The sequence below is a fragment of the Neophocaena asiaeorientalis genome, unplaced genomic scaffold (genome assembly GCF_003031525.2).
Source record: "Neophocaena asiaeorientalis asiaeorientalis breed wild unplaced genomic scaffold, Neophocaena_asiaeorientalis_V1.1 scaffold129, whole genome shotgun sequence".
In the NCBI taxonomy this organism is placed as follows: Eukaryota; Metazoa; Chordata; class Mammalia; order Artiodactyla; family Phocoenidae; genus Neophocaena; species Neophocaena asiaeorientalis.
The window spans coordinates 7,522,228-7,533,370 of record NW_020172446.1 but is presented as its reverse complement, the minus strand read 5'-3'; positions in this window follow the sequence as shown (position 1 = coordinate 7,533,370).

The following is an 11,143-nucleotide window of genomic DNA, read 5'->3' as shown; positions in this document are numbered from 1 at the left end:
CCACATGCCACGGAGCGGCTGGGCCCGTGAGCCATGGCTGCTGAGCCTGCGCGTCTGGAGCCTGTGCCCCACAACGGGAGAGGCCACAACAGTGAGAGGCCCGTGTACTGCAAAAAAAAAAAAAAAAAATTTTATAATAACTTTCTATTATCTATCATTTGCATTTGCCAACATTCACTTAACCACTGGGTATTTAGTTTCCAATTTATCACCATTGTAAATAATAGTGCAACCAAGTCTCTACATCTCTGATTTTTGTCCTATATCCTGAGTAGTTTCTAGCCCCAATTTGTGCAATGATCTTGTCTAATACATTGATATTCTATTACATTCTCAAGACTAGATTCCTTGTTACCTCATGACAAAATTAAAAATTACTTATATTTTTACTTATATTTTTATATACCTGTCTCTGGACGCGCAGACTCAGCAGCCATGGCTCACGGGCCTAGCCGCTCCGCAGCATGTGGGATCTTCCCAGACCGGGGCACGAACCTGTGTCCCCTGCATCAGCAGGCGGACTGTCAACCACTGTGCCACCAGGGAAGCCCCCTTGTATTTGTTTTTAATTGATTGTAGAAGTTTGGGATATATTTTGGATACTCCAGGATAGCTCTGTATGATGCCAATCTCTTTTAATTTGTAACTGTCTTTTCACTTTAAAAAAGTTACAAATTTCTCATCTATGATGAGTAGAGATTTAAAATTTTAATGCAGGCAAATTCAGCAGTCTTAAAAATGATTAATGCTTTTTTGGACTTCAAGAATGATTGAAGGAAACCATAAACAAGACGAAAAGACAACCCTCAGAATGGGAGAAAATATTTGCAAATGAAGCAACTGACAAAGGATTAATCTCCAAAATTTACAAGCAGCTCATGCAGCTCAATATCAAAAAAACAACCCAATCCAAAAATGGGCAGAAGACCTAAGTAGACATTTCTCCAAAGAAGATATACAGACTGCCAACAAACTCATGGAAGAATGTTCAACATCATTAACCATTAGAGAAATGCAAATCAAAACTACAATGAGATATCATCTCACACCGGTCAGAATGGCCATCATCAAAAAATCTAGAAACAATAAATGCTGGAGAGGGTGTGGAGAAAAGGGAACCCTCTTGCACTGTTGGTGGGAATGTAAATTGATACAGCCACTATGGAGAACAGTATGGAGGGTCCTTAAAAAACTAAAAGTAGAACTACCATACGACCCAGCAATCCCACTACTGGGCATATACCCTGAGAAAACCAGAATTCAAAAAGAGTCATGTACCAAAATGTTCATTGCAGCTCTATTCACAATAGCCAGGACATGGAAGCAACCTAAGTGTCCATCAACAGATGAATGGATAAAGAAGATGTGGCACATATATACAATGGAATATTACTCAGCCATAAAAAGGAACAAAATTGAGTTATTTGTAGTGAAGTGGATGGACCTAGAGTCTGCCATACAGAGTGAAGTAAGTCAGAAAGAGAAAAACAAATACCATATGCTAACGCATATCTATGGAATCTTAAAAAAATAAAGGAACTGATGAACCTAGTGGCAGGGTGGGAATAAAGACATAGACATAGAGAATGGACTTGAGGACACGGTGGAGCGGGGAGGGGGAAGCTGTGGTGAAGTGAGAATAGCATCGACATATATACACTACTGAATGTAAAATAGCTAGTGGGAAGCAGCAGCATAGCACAGGGAGATCACCTCAGTGCTTTGCAATGACCTAGAGAGGTGGGATAGGGAGGGCAGGAGGGAGGCTCAAGAGGAAGGGGATATGGAGATATATGTATGCATATGGCTGGTTCACTTTGTTGTACAACAGAAACTAATGCAGTATTGTGAAGCAATTATACTCCAATAAAGATCTATTAAAAAAAATAATAAAATCCTTCTTATGATAACATATAAAAGGCACATTATTGGTTTTTTATTTAATTAATAAATACGTTTACAAATCACAAAAACCAAAGCTCTTGGGGGTCTTCAAAATTTTAAGAATGTAAATGTATCCTGAAACCAAAAGTTTGAGATATGTTGTCCTAAAATACAAACATACATGAAAATGATTCACATCAAATTCAGGAAAATGGTTCCTTTGAGAAAGGAACTGGGATGGTGTTTTAGTGGTATTTATAACATTTTAAATTTTTTTTGAGAGAGAAGTGACACAATAAGGTAACAAAATAATATAATTTTTTTAAATAATATAATTTTTGTAGAGAGTACATATGCATCTAAAATTATTCACCATATTCTAGTGTATGCTTGAAATTATTCCTAATTTTTTTAATTTTTAAATGATCTGAAAGTATGATTTGTCATTGGGTTTGATCAAAATGTGGGAAACACATGTATTTTCTCTCTAAACACAAAGAAGATCTGGATGATATATTTTTAATTTAAAAATAGTCTTTTGAAAGACTAGAAGGAAAAATGATCAGATACCAGAGGTGGAAAAGTGAACCCTTAGCAGTAAGGAGTTGAACTGGTGGCCTCTGGGACTACTGGGAAGCTTAGGGGTTTGGGATTTTACCTCCCATCAAGCCAGGAGTTGAAGTCAGAGGACTCATCTCAGTGGGAAGTAGAACTGGACTTCCTGTGCATGAAAAATAAAAGACCTGAATGGAACCTGGGAAGTTTCCACCCTCTGACCCAAAGTCATAGCTGGAAGTGAACTCCCTGCCCTCGAACCTTTCATATTTCACATCTCCTTATCCCTATGTGCCATGACTTAGGAAAAATCATCAGGCTGACCTTTTACCTCACTTCAGATGTTAGATCTGAACATTCTGCTACTTGGAACATTTATTCAACTTTTTTATTTTAACAATTACATTTTTCATTTGCAAGAACTCCAACTGGTTCTTTTACACAACTGTCCTTGTTTCATGGATTGCTACCCTGCAATATTTCTCTGAAGATACTCATAATTATCTGGAGGTCTTGTTCTTCCTCAGTTTGGTCTATTTCCTTGGGTGTAAGTTCTTCCTTTTGTTTAGTTCTCTATTCATCATCACACTTTCATGATTTTATGTTTTTGAAATAGCTGGTGATTCCTGATGTATGCACTTCTGTTTGTAGCTGAGATTCCCTATTTAACTATCCTTTGTCTCTGTATATCACTGGCTTGGGTGAGGGTGAAGTTAAAATGGAGGCCTGCATTCTGCACTGTTTTCAGTAAGAGTTAGGTCTAAATAAGAATTTTTACCAGGATAAGGGACTGCAGCAGCTGGTTCCTCTGGGTATGAGTGTTCCTTGTTTTCCCCAGATTTCACTAGCAACTCAGGGCACTTCTCTGTCTCCAACCTGACCTTCCATACTTTGTCCCTCCCACCTGCAGGCAAATAACCCCCTCACTGCTACCTGACCCAAAGGAGTTACACTATTGCTGCTCTCACTGCAGAACCACAATCACCCTGTCAGGCAGTCCTGGGTCCCTTCTTGCTCTAGAGTCCAAGACACACCTCATACTGCACCCACCAGGTAAGTAGTATCCTGTAACACAGGGAGGTGGGAGAGCATAGATAGGCAAACCAAACCAAGGGACAGAAGCCAAGGAGGAGATATCCCCTGAGCTGGGTCTGGAAGGACAGGAAGAAGGAATTATGTTGATAAAAAAAGAAAGTAAGAAGGAAAACAGGCAAAGGGAATGGTATGAATAAAAGCACAGGAACTTTAAACAGCACGGTATATGCAGAGTTTTAGGCAGTCTGAAATAATTAAGAGTGGTGAGCGATGATGCCATCAAGGCAGTGTCACAGGTTGCGTTCTCCAGAAGCAGCTGCTGAGATGGAGTTTGGAGTGTAGTGTGTTTATTAGGGATAGACACAAGTGAAGGAACACGCCTTCCCAGCTCTGGCAGGAAAGGGTAGGAGCTGCCCACAATGATCTCCTTCCCCATTCAGGACTCTACCCCATACTCCAGATCTCTAGCCCATAGGAAAGACATCGCTTCCCCCGCTCCAGCCGTTTTCTACTGAGGGAGGCACTGATCAGCCCCCTAACTCCGTCCCAGTTCCAGCTGTCTCCCGAAGCTCGTCCATCCCTGTGTGCCGCGGGTCTAAGGCTAACAGCACCAAAGAGGGATAAAATCCATCCGAAGTGCATCGGCTCCGCCAAGGAAGCCCGGCTAAAGTGCTAAGGAGAACCTCAGCCACTCCAAAGCCAAAGCGACAGGCGCGGGGCAGAAGCCAATGGGAAGTCTTGCGGGGGAGGGCCTCCTGTTTGATTGACCAACGGGAGGCCCTGGTTGATAGGTCCTTGTAAATCCGGACCTTTCGGTCGGTCCTTCACCCCTTTCAAGACCCCAGGAGGGGCTGACCAAAGACGCACACCCCTCCTGGGCCGACAGCCAATGAGGAGACCGGAAAGGCGGGACTCCTGCAGAACTAGCTAATGAAAAGCTCGGAGGAGCGCTCTAATTATCCTTCCCCAAACGCCGCGGAGCGACGCCCGCTGGTTCCGCTGGTTGCGCGCGCCATCCAGTGGCGGTCTGGCAGAGATCTCAGCGTCATTATTAGAAACTTAAAATCTGCTTCCTACCTTCGTAGTGTTCCCCAAGCTCAGAAGAAAGGATGTCCCTGTTGACCCTCCCGGTCCACTGGAGAGCAAACAGTCCCGGACCCTCTTATTCTTCCTTAAAACTAAGTAATTCTTTCCCACGAGCACCAGGCGCCCGCTCCCACTGCCCGGGCTCTCTCGTTTGTGAAGGCGTTTGATTCGAAATTTCTAAATAAAATACGAGCAGATTAAGTCCAGGATTACATTTTTTTTAAACAATGCGCAATGACAACAGTCAGATCGTTAAACGAACAAAGGCACTGATAAATTTAACATCGATTACTGAGTTTAAAAAATTCTCAGTAAACTAGGTATTCAAAGAAACCTTAATTTAATAAAGACTCGGAAGACCACAATGAATCTCAGACTGTGTGATACACCAGAAGAATTCCTGTTAAAGTCGAGATAGATATTAATACCCCTACTCTCATCAATTTCATTTAAAGTTTTGGAGAGCCTGACCAAGCTATAAGACTTTAGAGGGGGCAGGGCAGTTAACTGGAAAGAAAAAAGTAAGAAAGAAACTATCAGTATGTCAGGTAAAATGATTTATAGCTGAAAAACCTGAAAAATCCACTAAAAACTAAAGAACTCAGTATGGTATTTGGAAGAAAGATATATTTGTGTGCAGAATGTGTTATGTACGGGTATACCGAAAGAAAGAGGGAAAGAAATGAAAGAAGGCTATGGCTTTCCTATATTCTAGCATCAAAGACTTAAAAGATGTTGTGGAGGAAAGGAAGATTCCATTCACCAGAAAAGGGGAGACAAAATTTTTGTTATATGGAGATAAATGTATACTTGGAAACATAAAAAGAGTCAATTGAAACTATTAATAACAATAAGAGGATAGTGTAGGGGACTTCCTTGCTGGCGCAGTGGATAAGACTCTGTGATCCCAATGCAGGGGGCACAGGTTCGATCCCTAGTCGGGCAACTAAGTTCCCATGTGCCACATGGCGCAGCCAAAAAAAAAAAAAAGAAATTTCACATCAATTGTATATGAAGATCATAAACTCTTCAAGAAAAGAAATATAATCAACTGTAAAAGCTCAAGAATCAGAATGGTTATTCTGATTGCTAGAAGACAGTGGAGTAATGCCTTCAAATTTCTGTGGAAATAAATATTTACAATCCAGAATTTCCAGTCAAAATGGTAATCTAGTGTACAGGCAGAATAGAGACATTTTCAGATATGAAAGGACTCAAAAATGTTGTCTCCATTCTTTCTTAAGAAGCTCCTGGAGGTACCAGCCCCAGCAAAATCAAGGGTTAAATCAAGAACAAGGAGTTCATGGGATCCAGAAAAGCACAGGTTTAACCCAGGAGAGCAGCAAAACAGAAATCCCTGTATAATGGTTGTACAGGTAAACCTAGAAAGCAACCAGGACAAATTGGAGCAAAAAGACAAAGCTTTTTGCCAGGAAAAAAGTAAACTCAGTAGGACTTCAAGAAAGCAATGAGACTGTATATGAGAAAGTAGGTAAGTTACAACTGAGGTAACTATTCTCTCTGGGGACAAACATAAAGCTGTATAAGAAAGAAAATGAAATTCTACTTTATAGTGAGCAAAATTTATATCATTATAATGACTAGTACACCTTGATTGCTCAGATAACTGAAAATACTGATGAAAGAGGGAAGGAGGGTTAAGAGAACTACTTGATTCTGTCCTTAGAGAAAGACACTAAATATACTAAAATTGATCAATAAATATCAATATAAGGATATCATCAAACAATATGGCAGGAACAACCAGGGGGGTTAAATGCTTAAGGAGTTAAAAGTGATTGCCAGGACTTCCCTGGTGGCACAGTGGTTAAGAATCCGCCTGCCAATGCAGAGGACACGGGTTCGATCCCTGGTCGGGGAAGATCCCACATGCCGTGGAGCAACTAAGCCTGTGCACCACAACTACTGAGCCTGTGAGCCACAACTATTGAAGCCCACGCGCCTAGAGCCCGTGCTCCACAAGAGAAGCCACCACAATGAGAAGCCCGCGCACCACAACAAAGAGTAGCCCCTGCTCGCCGCAACTAGAGAAAGCCCGCGCCCAGCAACGAAGACCCAACGCAGCCAAAAATAAAATTAATTAATTTTTAAAAAAACGATAGTGAGGCAGAAAAAAATGGCGAAACCCTGGTTCCCTGATGGCATCACTGAGCCCCTAAACTGCCTACCTTCAGACTTCGTATTTGTTAAAAGATAATTTTCAAAGTAAGGTAAAATCATGGCTTTCATATATTATAAAAATGAACTTGTGTTAAAGATTTTAACACTGCCAAGGTGTTACAGTCCAAAGAACAGATACATATTTAGATGAGGAATATTGAAATGTACAAACAAACTGGTTTTTCCATTGAGGGGGACAGTAGAAGAGAGTTATCCCTCTACTGGGCATAATTCATTTGTATGTCTATAGACTAGAATTATTTTGTTTTGCTATCAGTTATCTAAAACTTACAAAGTTGTAAAATAAATCCGATAGAATCAGAATAACCCACTGTGTTCTAGACAATGCAGTCTTCCACTGATGCCCTAATTTTTCTCTGCATGTCACAGGTAACAAATATTCTCCCATCTTTTCAAGCCATTGTTAGTTGGCTTTTTATTTCCTGTAGCTGAATATATTCCTAGCTGATAGAACTGATAAATTTGACTAAACTTAAAAAACTTTAACTTTGCACAGCATAAAAGGAGCCAAAAGATGAGAACAAACTGAAGGAACACTGCCAACATGAATGCCAAAGGACTAATTTCCTTAATATTAAAAAATCAAACCAGAATGAAAAGGACCAACAACCCAAGAGAAAATGACAAAGGGCATTAACAATTCACAGAAAAAGAAATGCAAATACCTTCTAAACATAGGGAAGATGTTCAATCACACTCATGAGTTTTGGAAAATGTAAATTCAAACTATAAAATATTATAGTTCACCTATCAGAAAGGCAAAAGTATAGAAGTTTATTGATAGTGAAGGAAATAAGGTAGTTTCATACATTCTTGTAGAGTGGTAAATTAATGTAGGCTGTGTTAAGGGCAGCTTGGCAGAACCGATCAAAATGCAAAATGCACATTCCCCTTGTTACAATAATACTTCAGGCATTTATCCTGTAGATATACTTGCCTGTAAACACAAAGGCTTATGTAGAAGAATATTCCTTGTAGCACTGCTTGCAGTTGCAAAAGACTGGTTAAATAATCATTCAAACATACATAAAATGGAATACTATACAACCATTTAAATAATGGGGTAGAGTAGTAGTATTAGAAGTCAGTGGGAGGGTTCCCCGTTCTCCACATTCCTGCCAACACTTGTAATCTTTTGCTTTATGATAAGAGCCATCCTAACAGGTGTGAGGTGCCAAGTCACTGTGGTTTTGATTTGCATTTCCCTGATGATTAATCATGTTGAGCACTTTTTCTTGTACCTATCGGCCATTTGTAACTATTCATCTGAGAAATGTTTATTCAGGTCCCTTTGCCCATTTTGTAATTGGGCTATTTGGGTTTCTGCTATTAAGTTGTACAAATTCCTTATACATTTTGGACATTACATCATATCAGGTACGTGGCTCACAAAACCCATTCGATAGGTTCCCTGTTTGCTGTGTTGATTGTTTCCTTTGCTGTGCAGCTTTTTAGTTTGATGTAATCCCACTTGTTTGCTTCTGTTGCCTATGCTTTTACTGTCATATCCAAAATAATTGTTGCCTTTTCCCTGTGTTTTCTTAGATTAGTTTTTAAGGTTTCAGGTGTTACATTTAAGTCTAATCCATTTTGAATTGATTTTTTTTTTTTTTTTTTGAGGTACGTGGGCCTCTCACTGTTGCGGCCTCTCCCGTTGCGGAGCACAGGCTCCAGACGCGCAGGCTCAGCGGCCATGGCTCACGGGCCCAGCCGCTCCGCGGCATGTGGGATCTTCCCGGACCGGGGCACGAACCCGTGTCCCCTGCATCGGTAGGCAGACACTCAACCACTGCGCCACCAGGGAAGCCCTTGAATTGATTTTTTATGTGGTGTGAAATAAGGGTCCAATTTTATCCACAGTTGTTGGAAATATAAACTGATACAGCCATTATGGAAAACGGTATGAAGTTTCCTTAAAAATTAAAAATAGAACTGCTATATGATCCAGCAATCTCATTTCTGGGTATATCACCAGAGGAACTGAAATCGGAATATTGAAGAGATATCTGCGCTCCCATGTTTACTACAGCATTATTCACAATAAATGGCCATGAATAGATGAATGGATAAAGAGAATGTGGTATATATATAAAATGCAATATTATTAAGGCTTTTGAAAAAAGAAGGAAATCCTGCCATTTGCAACAACATGGATGAACCTGGAAGACATTATACTAACGGAAATAAGCCAGACGCAGAAAAAATACTGCATGATCTCACTTGCATGTGGAATCTAAAATAGTCAAATTCATGTAAAAGAATGAAATTAAAACATTTCCTCACAACTAATACAAAAATAAACTCAAAATGGATTAAAGACATAAATGAAAGACCGGAAACCATAAAACTCCTAGAAGAAAACACAGGCAGAACACTCTTTGACATAAATCATAGCAATATTTTTTTTGGATCTGTCTCCTAAGGCAAAGGAAACAAAAGCAAAAATAAACAAATGGGACCTAATTAAACTTAAAAGCTTTTGCACAGCAAAGGAAACCAGTGACAAAATGAAAAGACAACCTACTGAATGGGAGAAAATATTTGCAAATCTTATGACTGATAAGAGGTTAATATCCAAAATATATACACAGTTCATACAACTCAATTTAAAAAAAAGCCCATTTAAAAAACGGGCAGAAGACCTGAATAGACATTTTTCCAAAGAAGATAGCCAACAGGCACTTGAAAAGATGCTCAACATCACTAATTATCAGAGAGATGCAAATAAAAACCACAATGAGATATCACCTCACACCTCTCAGAATGGCTATCATCAAAAAGATTACAAATAACAAATGCTGGTGAGGATGTGGAGAAAAGCAAACCCTAGCACACTGTTGGTCGGAATGTAAATTGGTGCAGCCATTATGGAAAAGACTCTGGAGTTTCCTTAAAAAACTAAAAATAGAACTAACATATCCAACAATTCCACGCCTGGATGTATATCCAAGGAAAACAAAAACACTAATTCAAAGAGATACATGTACCCCAATGTTCATAGCAGCATTATGTGCAATAGCCAAGATATGGAAGCAACTTAAGTGTTTATCAACAGATTAATAGATAAAGAAGATATGAGATATACATATATATATATTCACATATATATGATGGAATATTACTCAGCCATAAAAAAGAATGAAATTTTGTCATTTGCAACAACATGGATGGACCTGCAAGGTATTACACTTAGTAGAATAAGTCAAAGAAAGTCAAATACTGTATGTTTTCACTTATATGTAGAATCTAAAAAAAATAAAGCAAATGAATGAATGAAACAAAAAGAAGCAGACTCACAGATATAGAGAACAAACCAGTGGGGAGAGGGACGGGTAGGGGATTAAATGCCATAAACTACTATGTATAAAATACATAAGCTACAAGGATATATTGCACGGCACAGGGAATATAGCCAATATTTTATAATAACTTTATATGGCGTATAATCTACAAAAATATCAAATCAATACGTTGTATACCTGAAACTAATAAAATACTGTAAATCAACTATACTTCAATAAAATAAAATGTTCAAACTCACAGAAGCAGGGATATAATGGTGGTTGCCAGATGGTAGGGAGAGGGTTAGTGAATGAGGTGATATTTGTCAAATGGTACGAAGCTTGAATAACTTCTGGAGATCTAAGGTACAGTACAGTAATATAGTTAACAGTGCTGTATTGTGTATTTGAAATTTGCTAAGAGTGGATCTTAAGTATTCTCACCAAGAAGAAGAAGGAGAGAAAGAAGAAGGAAGAGAAGGAGGAGGTGGTGGAAGAGCAGGGGGAGAAGGAGGAAGAGGAGGGGGCGGAGGAGGAAATGGTAACTATGTGAGGCCACAAAAATGTTAATTAGCTTGACTGTGGTGATCATTTCACAATATACACATATATTAAAACATTGAGTTGTATACCTTAAGTATATACTACAATTTTTATTTGTCAATTATACCTTAATAAAGCTGTTTTTTAAAGGCAGTAGGAAAAAGGTCAGTAAGAACATGTACAGTATCAATATTTCTCCAGCATCATTATTAATTTTTCCACATTCATTAAATGGCCAGGTACTTTTAGGTTATCAGCATGTCCCAGGTTTCCATACACTCATTTATCTTTAATAAACAGGGTTCTGTAGTAGACACCTGCTGGGAACCTGCCCAGGTCCTAACGACCCTTTAACTGCTCTTTGTGGTGGCCACATGCCCCAATCCCCTGGCTTTAGTTGATTGGACTAGGAGGTTATCACCTGACCTTCTTGGGCCAATCAGATTCTCCCTCATGGGACTCTGAATAGAACTAAATACTGGCCCTGGACTGACTCTTTAATGAGAGTGATGTGGGCTTGTGTGCTATGGAAAGGTTTTTAGCAGAGAAAATAAGAA